Genomic DNA, 13,914 nt, shown 5'->3' on the forward strand with positions numbered 1-13,914 from the left:
TCACTCGGACAAGGAATGGGAGGGCTGTTGTAGGGGGGCTGAAAAACAGCCAACAAGAGGTGCGAATAAGATGGCCATTCATCTCCTGAGCTTTACACTAATTCCCCGACCATCTCCTTTTCTTCCCTCCGTCTGCTTCGCCACAAAACAACAAACAGCGAGAGGGAGTGAAAACACTGGGATCCAGCAGACTTAGAGTAGACGTGTAATCCCCGCCACTTCTGACCCTCCATCGGTGTGTAAGTCCCTGACCTCCCCATTGAGGCGCTGGGATGTGTGACTAAAGGACGAGTGACCCTCACGCATACACATTTGCACCCATCCACACAGCCTGTTGCCCCCCCCAGCAGCCCCGTCCCCATGCACCCCACACTCCAAGCCTTTCAGAGAGGCGAGCTGAGGAATTCGGGCTTTGGAACACCTCCACGGTGCTGAAAGGAGGGAGTCTGTGAGGAGTCTATAAGTAGGGCCGGGCCTGATCGTCTTTCTTTTCTCCCACCATTTAATTCGTCTTTAGAGGCCATCTCGTTAACACGATCTTCCCTCGCTTTCTTCTTACCTCCGTCCCCTCGCTGCCCCCCCCCCTCGCCATCTTTCCCAACTTCAAAGGTCCCCACCAGCCGAGGAAAGAAAGTCACCTCTTTCTTCCATTCAGCGCCTCTCTCATCTCTCCTTGCTCTGCCTTTCTTTCTCTTCTCTCTCCTCGCTTTTCTCCCCCAAAGCGGCCGCCGAGAAATCATCTCACTTTCTGCCGCTGCTTTGCATTTGAAAAAAGGAGTAATTAGCCAGAGGCGGCGGGGAGCGGGAGACGGGCTGAGCGAAGGAGGTGCTGAAGGGAAAAGAGAAGATGAAGATGCCCCCGTCCCTCCTGCTCCTCCTCTTCGTCTTCTCGTCTGACCGCCATCTGAGGACATCTTCCACCTTCGAGTGGGTAGAAATCCGGCCGCAGGTGGACGTTCCTACATAACTCTCCATTTTCACCTGTCGTTGCTCGTTTGTTGGATTTTCCTTCGTCTTTTTTTCTTCCATTTTTCAGACGTCGATGTCTCAAAACTCCAGGTCTGAAACGGGAGTTTGGTGCGTTAGCTGGTCAGAGTCGGGTATCTGGTGTGCGGTTGTACGTCGATACGTGATGACGTGTGAGTTGTCCGTCTGCGCCGTTTGGTAAAGCAACGGCAAGTCAACGCTTTTTGTCCTGATTCTGACGCTCAGCCCAACTGAGGAATCAGGTCGGCGCACAACAATGGTGACGAGGAAGACGCTGCCGCGTGTTAGCAAGAAGTTTGGTTAGCAAATAAAAGTCAAGTTTGCACAGATCGAGATCAACACGATGGTCAATGGGAGAGGACCATAGACTGTATATAGAGATGGGCGGAGCCTCCGTGACGTCACCCGTAGGTTTCTGAAGAGCTGAATTGAAGCTCGGTGGGCGGTTCCTACCATCACCATCTTGGCAGGGGCATGCGTGTCGTCTCGCCCGGAAAATACAAATATGGTCAAAGAGGTGGAGCTGAGAGGGGGGCTGTGAGCGTCATGGTGGATGATTGACATAGAGCGAACTCTGAGCTTTCTGTAGCTAAGAGCTAACTGAGCTAACCCGGAGATAACAGGAGCTAACCAGCTAACGGAGGTAAGCGGGCTAAAGCTAAGTCACGTTGTTAACTGGCTAAAAACCGCGGTTGTTCTACGTTCTTCTGACTTGAAGCAGGAGATCGGGTACCTGTCAATCAAAAGGACACGCCCCTAAATATGCCGAACTTCGAGATTAAATTACTTTTAAACGGGCGAGTAAGAAAAAAATTCACTCCCCCCACAGTTGTCATGAAGGTAAACCTGACCTATTAAACCTAACATGGATTTTTGAACCAGGCTGTAAACATGTTTATATAAATTCCATGTTGGAGAAGAAATAAACGCAAAAATATCAGTACTGGAAAAATAGTTTTAAAACAATAATAAATTTACTGACAAATAAACAAAAAACAAGATCAATAAAATACTTTTTAAAGGATAAAAATAATTAAACTGCAGATTATTCACATGTATTTAATGAAAAATAAGAAAAATATCATATGTGAAAGTGATATTATAGCGATGAACTGCATCAAACCGGTGAAATATCACCAACAGTATCAGCAGCATCGTTACATCGTGACATCTGATAGGCGGCCCTGGTCATGTGACCCTGAAGGAATAAACTGTGTCTGGGTGTCATGTGACGTCTCATCGCCTGAAAAAGTCATGTTTTGTTTCAGGAGAGTATCTACATCCTGACAAAGTATCACACCTGATATTGTTAGGGGCTGATATTGACATATCAATACGCTGATCCCCGTATGGGATATGTTGCAGACAGAGAGTCCAGATCTGCCAGGAGTCCTGGATGTTGGTAGGAACACGCCCCCCACTCCTGAAGCGTTGTAGAAATCCATCAGATCACATGAACTGGAGGCATCTGAACGCAGATCGGGGACCAACTGCAGCTGCGGCCTCGTCTGCATCTTGATTTGTTCTCACAAAATTAGTTTTATCTGTCCTGAACCAAAGAGACGTGGGGAGAAGCGAATCTGGGGCTGTTCCTGTTGGGAAATAGCTGCACACTCAGGTTGGACAAGCAGTCCAAACAACAACAGGAGGAAAATCCTATCAGCTATCAGGACCGGGCGCCGTCCTCACCGTGTCCTCGCTTCAGTGCATTCCCTGTGTGTGACAGTCTATTTCCATAATATGCATGCATGCAGCCATAAGGCAGCGATATCTGAGCCCAGCACATCTAAAGGTGCAGTGTAATCCTGTAATATGCAGAGTGGTGAGGAAATTTCATTCTCCCCTCACACCCATCGGGGTCCTAAGCCCCTCGATGCCGCTGATAAGGATCCACTGTTATCTCCGCAACACAGAACAATTTCACACACTCACCCCGCTGCTCCCACCCACATGCGCGCACGCCCACACACGGTAAAAAAGCAGGAATCAACCCCTGTGACCACCGGCAGCACACCCACATTTGCACACAGCTGCTTGGCGTCTAAAAGAATATTTAAATGAAACTGACACTGACTCGTTCTGTTTATCTGCAGATCACGGCTGAGGCGGGGCACACACACGTGCACACACGTGCACACGCATCCTCATGTTCAATCCACCGAGGTTTGAAGCAACGGTGATGTGATGGTGTGACATGCAGAAGCTGGAGGGATGCAGGATGAGAGGAATGGATGAGTGAAAGAAAAGTAGCGGAGAGGAAACGTGTGCAGAGGACGGTATCAGAACAGAGGAGCAGGTCAGCGGATCTGTGGTCTACTCTGGTTTTACTGGTCTTTACTGGTGGGAAGTTGGAAGATTCAGTTCTCTTGACTCCCTTACCCCCCCTCCCCCGTTGGCCTGTGTGTTTGTGGTGTGTCTTCATGAACGAACTGGCTCGATTGTTTAAAGGGAACGAGAAGAATCAAAAAGAACTGAACTTTGAGAAGAAGCGAACTGCATGAGATCAGTTCCACAGGAGTAAAGACCCGGACCGGACCGCCATGCGAAGAGGGAGGGTCTCTCAGAAGGCAGAAGGTGTGGTGGGACAGACCTGCTATGCCTGAGGTGTGCAGAGTCAGTCCTTGAGGGCTGTCGCCTGCAGGTATTCAGTGTTTCCCTGCCTCAACACACCAGACTCACTAAATGCATCCAACAGCCTATGAAGTTTTGCATGATGACTCGTTCATTTGAGTCAAGTGTGTTGGAGCAGGGATGAATGGAGATCTTGTGTACTTGATTAGCTCGATGTGTCTTGGTTTATTTTAAGTTTCGGTGTGAAACTTATTCTGCTTTTACGAGCAAAAACCTAAAACAGAAGTGCTGAACAAAACAAAGAGGCGTTTGTGAGCCGAAAGAGATGAATCTTCTGAGAGAACTAAGTCAAAAGAGTCGAATCTTTAAAACTTCCCATCACTGATGTCCATGCAGCGGTTGGATTCTGACCTCCATGACGCGCTAATTCACACAGGTAGCGTGTCAGAAATCTGCCGTTTTATTCATCATTTATAATCATTTCACGTCTCCTTTCCGACAACTCAGCTGACTGAATGGGTTGTAGCATTCAAACAAAGGTATTAATACGTTAATAAGTACGTTAAAGTCACCATCTAACCTAAAATGATTCATATCTCAGCCCGTACCTTCTCCTTCCTGCCGTGTTTGGAAGAAATGATCATATGAAATTGTGTGATTCTTCGCTTCCAAGATCAACATCTCGTCGTCCACGAAGAAAAAAACAAACACGACTAAATGACGGACTTCTAACTTGCTGTCACCGGTAAATGTCACCTGCATGGAGGGCTTTTATTTTGAAATACACTGGAAGTTTTACAATGCTGCCTTGTCTGATTTCCTGTGTGGTTCTATCAGAGCGGCTGAACGTGACGCGTGTTCCTCCAGAAACAGAACAGGTGCATATGTTTAGCGAAGAGTCGTGACGAGGTTCTTCTGGGACACATCTGGAACGCCATGGCATGGATAAACCGTAGAACAGCCGTGACCAGCTGCGAAGGCTGCGGCACAGGCAGAACGTGGCCCAAACGGACCTACTCGCTGACTGTATGGTGTGTCCATCTACATAAAGTCCCGCCCCTACAGAAGATTCGGTTCTCTTCGAGAGGAATCGGTTCTTCTGGTTCACTGTAAAGAATCGGCTGGCAGACGAACGGTTCTGCTGTTGCCGTGGTTTGCAGGGACGCCTCGCCATGCAGCTCTCCAGCTGAACATCCAGGTTTCTGATCGCTCCAGCAGCTCGACATTTCAGCGATAATTCCCACCGTTGTGCTGAGATTGATATTTCTGCGTGGTTTGCTTCCTGGCAGCCGTCATGACTCGGCATGTGAGCAAGGACCAGAGTCGATCCTTAGCGTGACACATATGGGCTGTGGTGTTCGGTCTTAGCGCTGCAGATCCTGCTCTGTTGATTGTGTCCAGTGTTGACTCGCTTGTTGATTCGCTTGTGTACATCTGCTGTCAGAGGCCCCCAGTGGTGGCCCACTAAACGGGGAAGAGCCCGCCTGGCAGAGCAGGGTTGTTTGTCTGCTTCCAAACATATTGATCTCCTGCAGAAGGGAAAACATTAGTGATAGCGTCTGCACTGGCTGGGCTGGAGGTGGGTAAATAGCTTTGTCAGGTCTGGCGAGCCTCCTCTGCCTTGTAGGAAATGAATAGCAGGTGTATTTGCTGAGCGTTTGCAGGAGGGGATCTCCTGCCAGGCTGACAAGGCGGGCAGGATGATGGGCTGTTCAAGCAGACCCCTTCTCTCATCATTAGTCTGTATGCAAGTGTGTGTGGGGTCTGCATGTCTAAAGCATTTGATACAAACTTCTGTCATTTGCTATCAAAGAATTCTCAGTCTGGAGGCTCTGATTGCTCGTAATGACTGACATAAACCTCGCTTGTCTTTGCACAACACTTCCATTTCCACAAACAGATGCATGCGACACAGACGAGGAAGAGGAGAACTCCAGGATATGAATATTTAACAGTAGCCTCTTGCAGAGCAGAGCCTGCCAGTCATTGTCAAATAGGACTTAATCTTTTCAATTTCTGGGTGCAAATATTCACACTGGCCACTGTTTGTTGCCCAGATTAATGAGGCTCTCTGCCCATAATCCTCTGCTGCTAATTCAAGTGGCCGCTGGTGCGGTTAGCCAGGGGAGGACGGGACACTGAGAACACATACACTGCTGAGATTATTTCTCCATCCCATCTGCACCCCCCTCCTCGCTTTTCCAGCCCAGCCTTCCCACTTTGTCGTGCTGAGTCCAGCCAGATCCACAAACCTTCTGCCGTCCCTCAGCGGGAAGCTCGGATATGAAGAGATGGGAAATGACTCCGTTAGGTCAATCGATCATTTCAGTCTGTTTACATTTTTATTGATAAAAATCGATGCATTTGCTCCGTCCTGAAGGCTGCAGGCGTGAGTTTCAACGAAACATTTGTTATGATACAGCTGTCCACAAGTCTTTCCACCGTATGGGTTCAAATCAAGGCATGGACTCGGCCTTTTGCTAAATATTCCACTCATCAGCAGCTCCTGAGTCGCTTTTGCAGAAGGTTTAGGGTGGTTGCGCTGAGTCTGAACAGGCGCTGTATTTCTTTACACTTCAGAGTTCATCTGCCTGCTTCTGCCTTCTGTCACATCATCAATAAACTGTTGAGATCCCATCCCTGTGGAAGCCATGCTGGCTGGGCCGGTGCGCTGCCTGCTTGTGCACCACAGATGATGCGTCAGAAAATACCTCATTTCAAGTCTTTTCCACAGTTTTATTCTCATATTTTTAGCACAGATTGAGCTGCCTGAAAGCGCTTGAAACTGTTGGAAAGTGGCTTGAATGGTGTTCATGTCTAATCTGTTCTGAGACTTTTCAGTGTTTTTCATCTTGTTGTATTTTACGATACAAAAGGATACCAAATGACACAATACCATGTAATACAAGACCGTACCATACAACAGGATACAATACAGAAAGGTATGATATCATACAACATGATGTCTGATACGATACAACACAGTTTTATTGTAATATGATACAATGCATCATAACCAGATATCCATCCATCCATGTTCTTAACTGCTTTGTTCCATTCAGGGTTGTAGGAAGCTGGAGCCTTTCCCAGCAATCGTCAGGTTAGAGGAAGGATCCATAACAGCACCATAACCCAATATGATACAGTAAAATTATATTTACATTATGATATGGATCTATACACACTATACAACTCTGTGCAATTAAATACAATACAGGAAGATATATGACATTACAATATGACACTACATGACACCATACATTACTCTACCATGCAAGGAAATTCAATATGATCCAACCTGATCTGATAAAACTCAAGATAACACAGTAAGACAGACTACGGTACAATATGATACACTATGATACTGTGTGATACAGTGTGAAACGATATTATACCATATAATATGATATGGTACAATATGATAAAGTTTGATACCATATGATACAGTACGATACAGTGTGATATAGTATGATACAGTATGAAACAGTGGGTTACAATGTGATACAATATGATATGATATGATACAATATGATATGATACAGTATGATACAATGTGATACAATATGAAACTGTATGATACAATGTGATACAGTATGATACAATGTGATACAGTATGATACAGTATGATACAATGTGATACAATGTGATACAGTATGATACAATGTGATACAGTATGATACAGTATGATACAATGTGATACAGTATGATACAGTGTGATACACTATGATACAGTGTGATACAATGTGATACAGTATGATACAGTGTGATATAGTATTATACAATGTGATACGGTATGATACAGTATGATACAATGTGATACAGTATGATACAGTATGATACAATGTGATACACTATGATACAATGTGATACAGTATGATACAGTATGATACAATGTGATACAATGTGATACAGTATGATACAATGTGATACAGTATGATAAAATATGATACAGTATGAAACAGTGTGATACAGTATGATACAATATGATATGATATGATATGATATGATATGATATGATACAGCATGATATGATATGATACAGTATGATACAATGTGATACAATATGAAACTGTATGATACAATGTGATACAGTATGATACAGTGTGATACAGTATGATACAGTATGATACAATGTGATACAGTATGATAGTGTGATACAGTATGATACAATGTGATACAGTATGATACAGTGTGATACAGTATGATACAATGTGATACACTATGATACAGTATGATACAATGTGATACAGTATGATACAGTGTGATATAGTATGATACAATGTGATACAGTATGATACAGTATGATACAGTATGATACAATGTGATACAGTATGATACAATGTGATACAATGTGATACAGTATGATACAATGTGATACAGTATGATATGATATGATACAGTATGATACAATGTGATACAGTATGATACAGTATGATACAATGTGATACAGTATGATACAATGTGATACAGTATGATGCAGTATGATACAGTATGATACAATGTGATACAGCATGATACAGTATGATACAATGTGATACAGTATGATACAATGTGATATAGTATGATACGATATGAAACAGTGTGATACAATGTGATACAATATGATATGATACAATATGATATGATACAGTATGATACAATGTGATACAATGTGATACAGTATGATACAATGTGATACAGTATGATACAGTGTGACACAGTATGATACAGTATGATACAATGTGATACAGTATGATACAATGTGATACAGTATGATACAGTGTGATATAGTATGATACAATGTGATACAGTATGATACAGTATGATACAATGTGATACAGTATGATACAATGCGATACAGTATGATACAGTGTGATATAGTATGATACAATGTGATACAGTATGATACAGTATGATACAATGTGATACAGTATGATACAATGCGATACAGTATGATACAGCATGATACAATGTGATAGAATATGATACAGTATGATACAATGTGATACAGTATGAGTCAATTTGATACAGTATGATACAGTGTGATATAGTATGATACAGTATGATACAATGTGATACAATATGATACAGTATGATACAATGTGATACAGTATGATACAATTTGATACAGTATGACACAATGTGATACAGTATGATACAGTGTGATATAGTATGATACAATGTGATACAGTATGATACAATGTGATACAATATGATACAGTATGATACAATGTGATACAGTATGATACAATATGATACAGTATGAAACAGTGTGATACAGTATAATACAATATGATATATGATACAGCATGATATGATATGATACAGTATGATACAATGTGATACAATATGAAACTGTATGATACAATGTGATACAGTATGATACGTGATACAGTATGATACAGTGTGATACAGTAGGATACAATGTGATACAGTATGATACAGTGTGATACAGTATGATACAATGTGATACAGTATGATACAGTGTGATACAGTATGATACAATGTGATACACTATGATACAGTATGATACAGTGTGATACAGTATGATACAATGTGATACACTATGATACAGTATGATACAATGTGATACAGTATGATACAGTGTGATATAGTATGATACAATGTGATACAGTATGATACAGTATGATACAATGTGATACAGTATGATACAATGTGATACAATGTGATACAGTATGATACAATGTGATACAGTATGATACAATGTGATACAATATGATACAGTATGATACAGTATGATACAATGTGATACAGTATGATACAGTATGATACAATGTGATACAATATGATACAGTATGATACAGTATGATACAATGTGATACAGTATGATACAATGTGATACAGTATGATAAAGTATGATACAATGTGATACAGTATGATACAATGTGATACAGTATGATACAGTATGATGCAGTATGATACAATGTGATACAGTATGATACAGTATGATACAATGTGATACAGTATGATACAATGTGATACAGTATGATACAGTATGATGCAGTATGATACAATGTGATACAGTATGATACAGTATGATACAATGTCATACAGTATGATACAATGTGATACAATGTGATACAGTATGATACAGTGTGATACAGTATGATACAGTATGATACAATGTGATACAGTATGATACAGTATGATACAGTATGATACAATGTGATACAGTATGATACAATGTGATACAGTATGATACAGTATGATACAATGTGATACAGTTTGATACAGTATGATACAGTATGATACAATGTGATACAGTATGATACAATGTGATACAGTTTGATACAGTATGATACAATGTGATACAGTATGATACAGTATGATACAATGTGATACAGTATGATACAATGTGATACAGTTTGATACAGTATGATACAATGTGATACAGTATGATACAGTATGATACAATGTGATACAGTTTGATACAGTATGACACAATGTGATACAATATGAAACTGTATGATACAATGTGATACAATATGAAACTGTATGATACAATGTGATACAGTTTGATACAGTATGATATGACATGGAAATGACATGGCATGATATGATACCATACAGTATGACATAATACTGCACTAAATTATATGACTCAGTATGAAACGGTATGATGTGATACAGAAGACCTGATTTTATACAATACGATAAAAAGCAGAGAATTTTTTATTTAAAGGAAAATTAGTCTGGAAAGACTTTCTAACTTTTTCTAATCAGGAAAACCATCCTTGTCTGCACTTCAGGTCGTTGGAGTTCGGAGAATATAAGCAGAATAATTAATGATGTGTTGTTTTTATAAACGCTGTTGTTGCATTGTGGAGCCTCGTCTTTCTCAGCGACATGGAGAACTGGATGCTAACCCTTTGCAGTGTGGTCTTAGAAGAGCTTGGTGTTGTGCATCATGTTCTTTATCGTGGAAGAATGTTTCTATTGGTGCTTTTAGCTGTTTGGATCACAATGGAAGAGATGTTTTATTCTTCAAACGCTGGCCAGCAGGTCTGTTCACATGACTGCATACCTGGGTTTCCATCCAGCTTCATGAGATGACAGCACAGCACAGAATGATCAATAACTTCCAACCAATCAGGACCAATAAGTTTGTGAACAACTTATGTGACCAAGTTTTCCTGTGAGGGAGGTCGGGATGGTTGAAGGATCTGACCATTTCAGCTGATCGACTTGTGTTTGATTCTTCTTTTATTTAACCTTTGACTCAACACTGACTCACATTTCTTTCATTCAGTCAATCTTTATTTATAAAGAATTTTTCAGACAGAAAGGCAACACTCAGTACTTTATTAAAATCATAATGAACAAAACACACATTAAATTGTCCAGACCACAAACCCACAAGACACACACATATACACGGCATGTTCACACACACTCACATGGATGAAAATATATTTCTAGAAGCATGAATAAAATAAAATAAAATGAAAAATACAATTAAAAGAATAAAATAAAATAAAGTTATAAAGTAAATTGAATTCATTTCAAAAGGTCAAATAAACCAAAAAATTTAAAGATAAAATTAAAAGACAAAATAAAATTAAAAGTTATTATGTAACTTTTTATCATATATAAAAATTATTTAAATTTAAAATAAATAAAAAAAATAAATCAAATAAATAAATAAAATTGATTAATAAATTAATGAAATAATTAATTAAATAATCTATCAAACAAATGTACTCAAATAAAATTAAAAGGTCAAATTAAAAGATAAAATAAAATCAAACAAAAGATCTCAATAAATTTTTTTTCAATAAAAGAACAAATTAGATGAAAATAATAATTAAAAAAACAAAAAAACAACAAAAAAAAACATTTTGTAATAAATTAAAAAATAAAATATAGTTTGGAAAGATATCCAATCAAAGTCTGTCCAAATAAAAAAAAGTTAAGACTTTAGCTAACATCACCAGTCCCAGCTGCTCTCAGGTTGTCTGGAAAGATGTTCTACAGCAACCCTGTATGCTCTCATCCTGAAGAATAAACCGGCCCCAGATGACTGGAGGACTCAGACAGATAGATGGCTGCATTTAGATCATGATAAACATGATTAAGGTCAGGACAGGAAATATCTGCTGAAATGAAAGAAACACAAGCTTGTTTTGCATGGTGTTAAACACCATTAGGTCATAAGACGAAGATTCTTTGTTTGAGAAAAGTTCAGTCCAAAAATGGATCCAAAACAGCAACATAAGCTCTTTCAGTCCGATTTAAACAAATAAAATACAGCAAATATCCATCATGCTCCTGCTCTCTGCAGTCTCCTGCAGCGGTTTGACCTTCCTGATGTTTCCCTGCAGGAGATGAAATAAGGTTAAAGGTCTTTGTCAGACATTCTCCTTTCTCCTTCTACCTCGGAGGTCTAATATTCTCCCAGCCAGTCGCTTCCACTGCTGGATTTCCTCCGGTTTTCCCTCATCCCTCTCTCCCTTCCTCTTTAACTAAAATCACCTTCAATCCATCGCTTGGTCCATTAGTGCTGCCAGATGGGGGAGGATGGGTCCTGGCGGCTACGTGTGACCCTACTCTGATTAATAGAGTAGGTGAGGGCAAAGGTGCAGAGCACACCCCCATTCATTACCTCATTAGGATGGCCCACAGTGAAAGGTGATCTCCCTCATTATATCTCAATGAAGGGGGCTGAACTCGGCACAGTGTGAGCCATACAGTCGGGCTTTTACCCTCCACAAATGCCCAGATCCCAGCCACCTGTGCTTTTACACCGCTCCACATAAAGTCACACCACTTTACACACCGGCTGGCTGCAGGAGGCAGATTCATCCTGATGAACTGCCGCACACACCAAACTGTGACTCCATGAATAAAGCTCCAATTATCTATTCACACATGCTGCACACGATGCGCAGCATGGATGTGTGTGTGATGCGTTTGCATGCACAGACACATTTAGTGGTTTCAGGGCGGAAGGTGAGTCTGCTTGTTTGAGTTATTTCTTTGTTCTGGGTAATTGAGAAGGTTGAGATTCCAGTGATGTTTGTTTTCCTTGATGGTTTCCCATCCGAGCGCTGCTTCATACGCGAGCACGAAACATCTTTCTGCAGCAGCAACTCTGAAAAACACACTCCTAATCATTGATTATCTCCTACATGCAAACAGATAAAACACACCATGACTGCTGCCACCACAGGAACCTGTGAGATCATGGCTGGCTGAGTCCAACACCATAAGGCTGCAGTGCAGGACCCCCAGCACCTCTGCAGGCTGAGCAGGCAAAGCCCCCCGCTGTGGAGGAAAACACTGGGCTTCAAAGAGAAAGTTCAACACACCAACCGGATATCAGTCGAATACTTTGTTTTACTCTTCTGGTTATAAACAAAGTGGAACATTTATCCATCATCTGCAGTCGCCCACAGAGATTAGAGAAATGTTGTTGTCATATGTTGTCATACGTCTCCGTCCTCATACCACCGCGTGTCCTTTATGTTCCCATGTATGCTGACTTCAGACTTCCACACTCTGATACCGGTTGGTAGCAGTATAACGCACCGATAGAAAATTGTTTGAAACTACCCAAAAACACCAGAAGAAGAATAAAGCCACTAAGTTTTTTGTTGTTCTTAACTTCTTGTGTGTCTCCTGTTTCTGTATCTTCTTCTTCTTCTCTGGTTTGTTCTTTTCTCTGGTTGTGTGTCAGCTGTACAATGCAACACTGCTCCTGGTGGTTTCTGCTGGTGCTGCTCCAGTTTCTGGTGATGGTCTTTGAAAATCGCATCAAGCTATGAGCAAAGTAAAATTGTCCTTCTGAGCAGAGAAGATTTGCATGTTGTTTAATGTTCACATTTCCACTGACACAACTCATGAAGAACCGTCTAAGTTACCACAGCTATGCAGACGACACACTGGTTTATCTTACAATGTCACCAGGAGACCAAGGACCTGTACAGGATCTTAGTAAATACATTAAATAGATTAATGACTCGATGTGTCTAAATTTTCTTCAGCTAAACAAAAATACAACTGTGGTGAAACGTCACCACAGAGGGTCATTCTTTACACCAAAAAAAACACCAACTGGGCCAGAAATCTGGGCGACGGAATGGACTCGAACCTAAAAAACACCAACTGGGCCAGAAATCTGGGCTACGGAATGGACTCGAACCTAAAAAACACCAACTGGGCCAGAAATCTGGGCTACGGAATGGACTCGAACCTAAAAAACACCAACTGGGCCAGAAATCTGGGCAACGGAATGGACTCGAACCTAAAAAACACCAACTGGGCCAGAAATCTGGGCAACGGAATGGACTCAAACCTAAAAAACACCAACTGGGCCAGAAATCTGGGCAACGGAATGGACTCGAACCTAAAAAACAC

The sequence above is a fragment of the Telmatherina bonti genome (assembly GCF_933228915.1).
Source record: "Telmatherina bonti genome assembly, chromosome: 17".
In the NCBI taxonomy this organism is placed as follows: Eukaryota; Metazoa; Chordata; class Actinopteri; order Atheriniformes; family Telmatherinidae; genus Telmatherina; species Telmatherina bonti.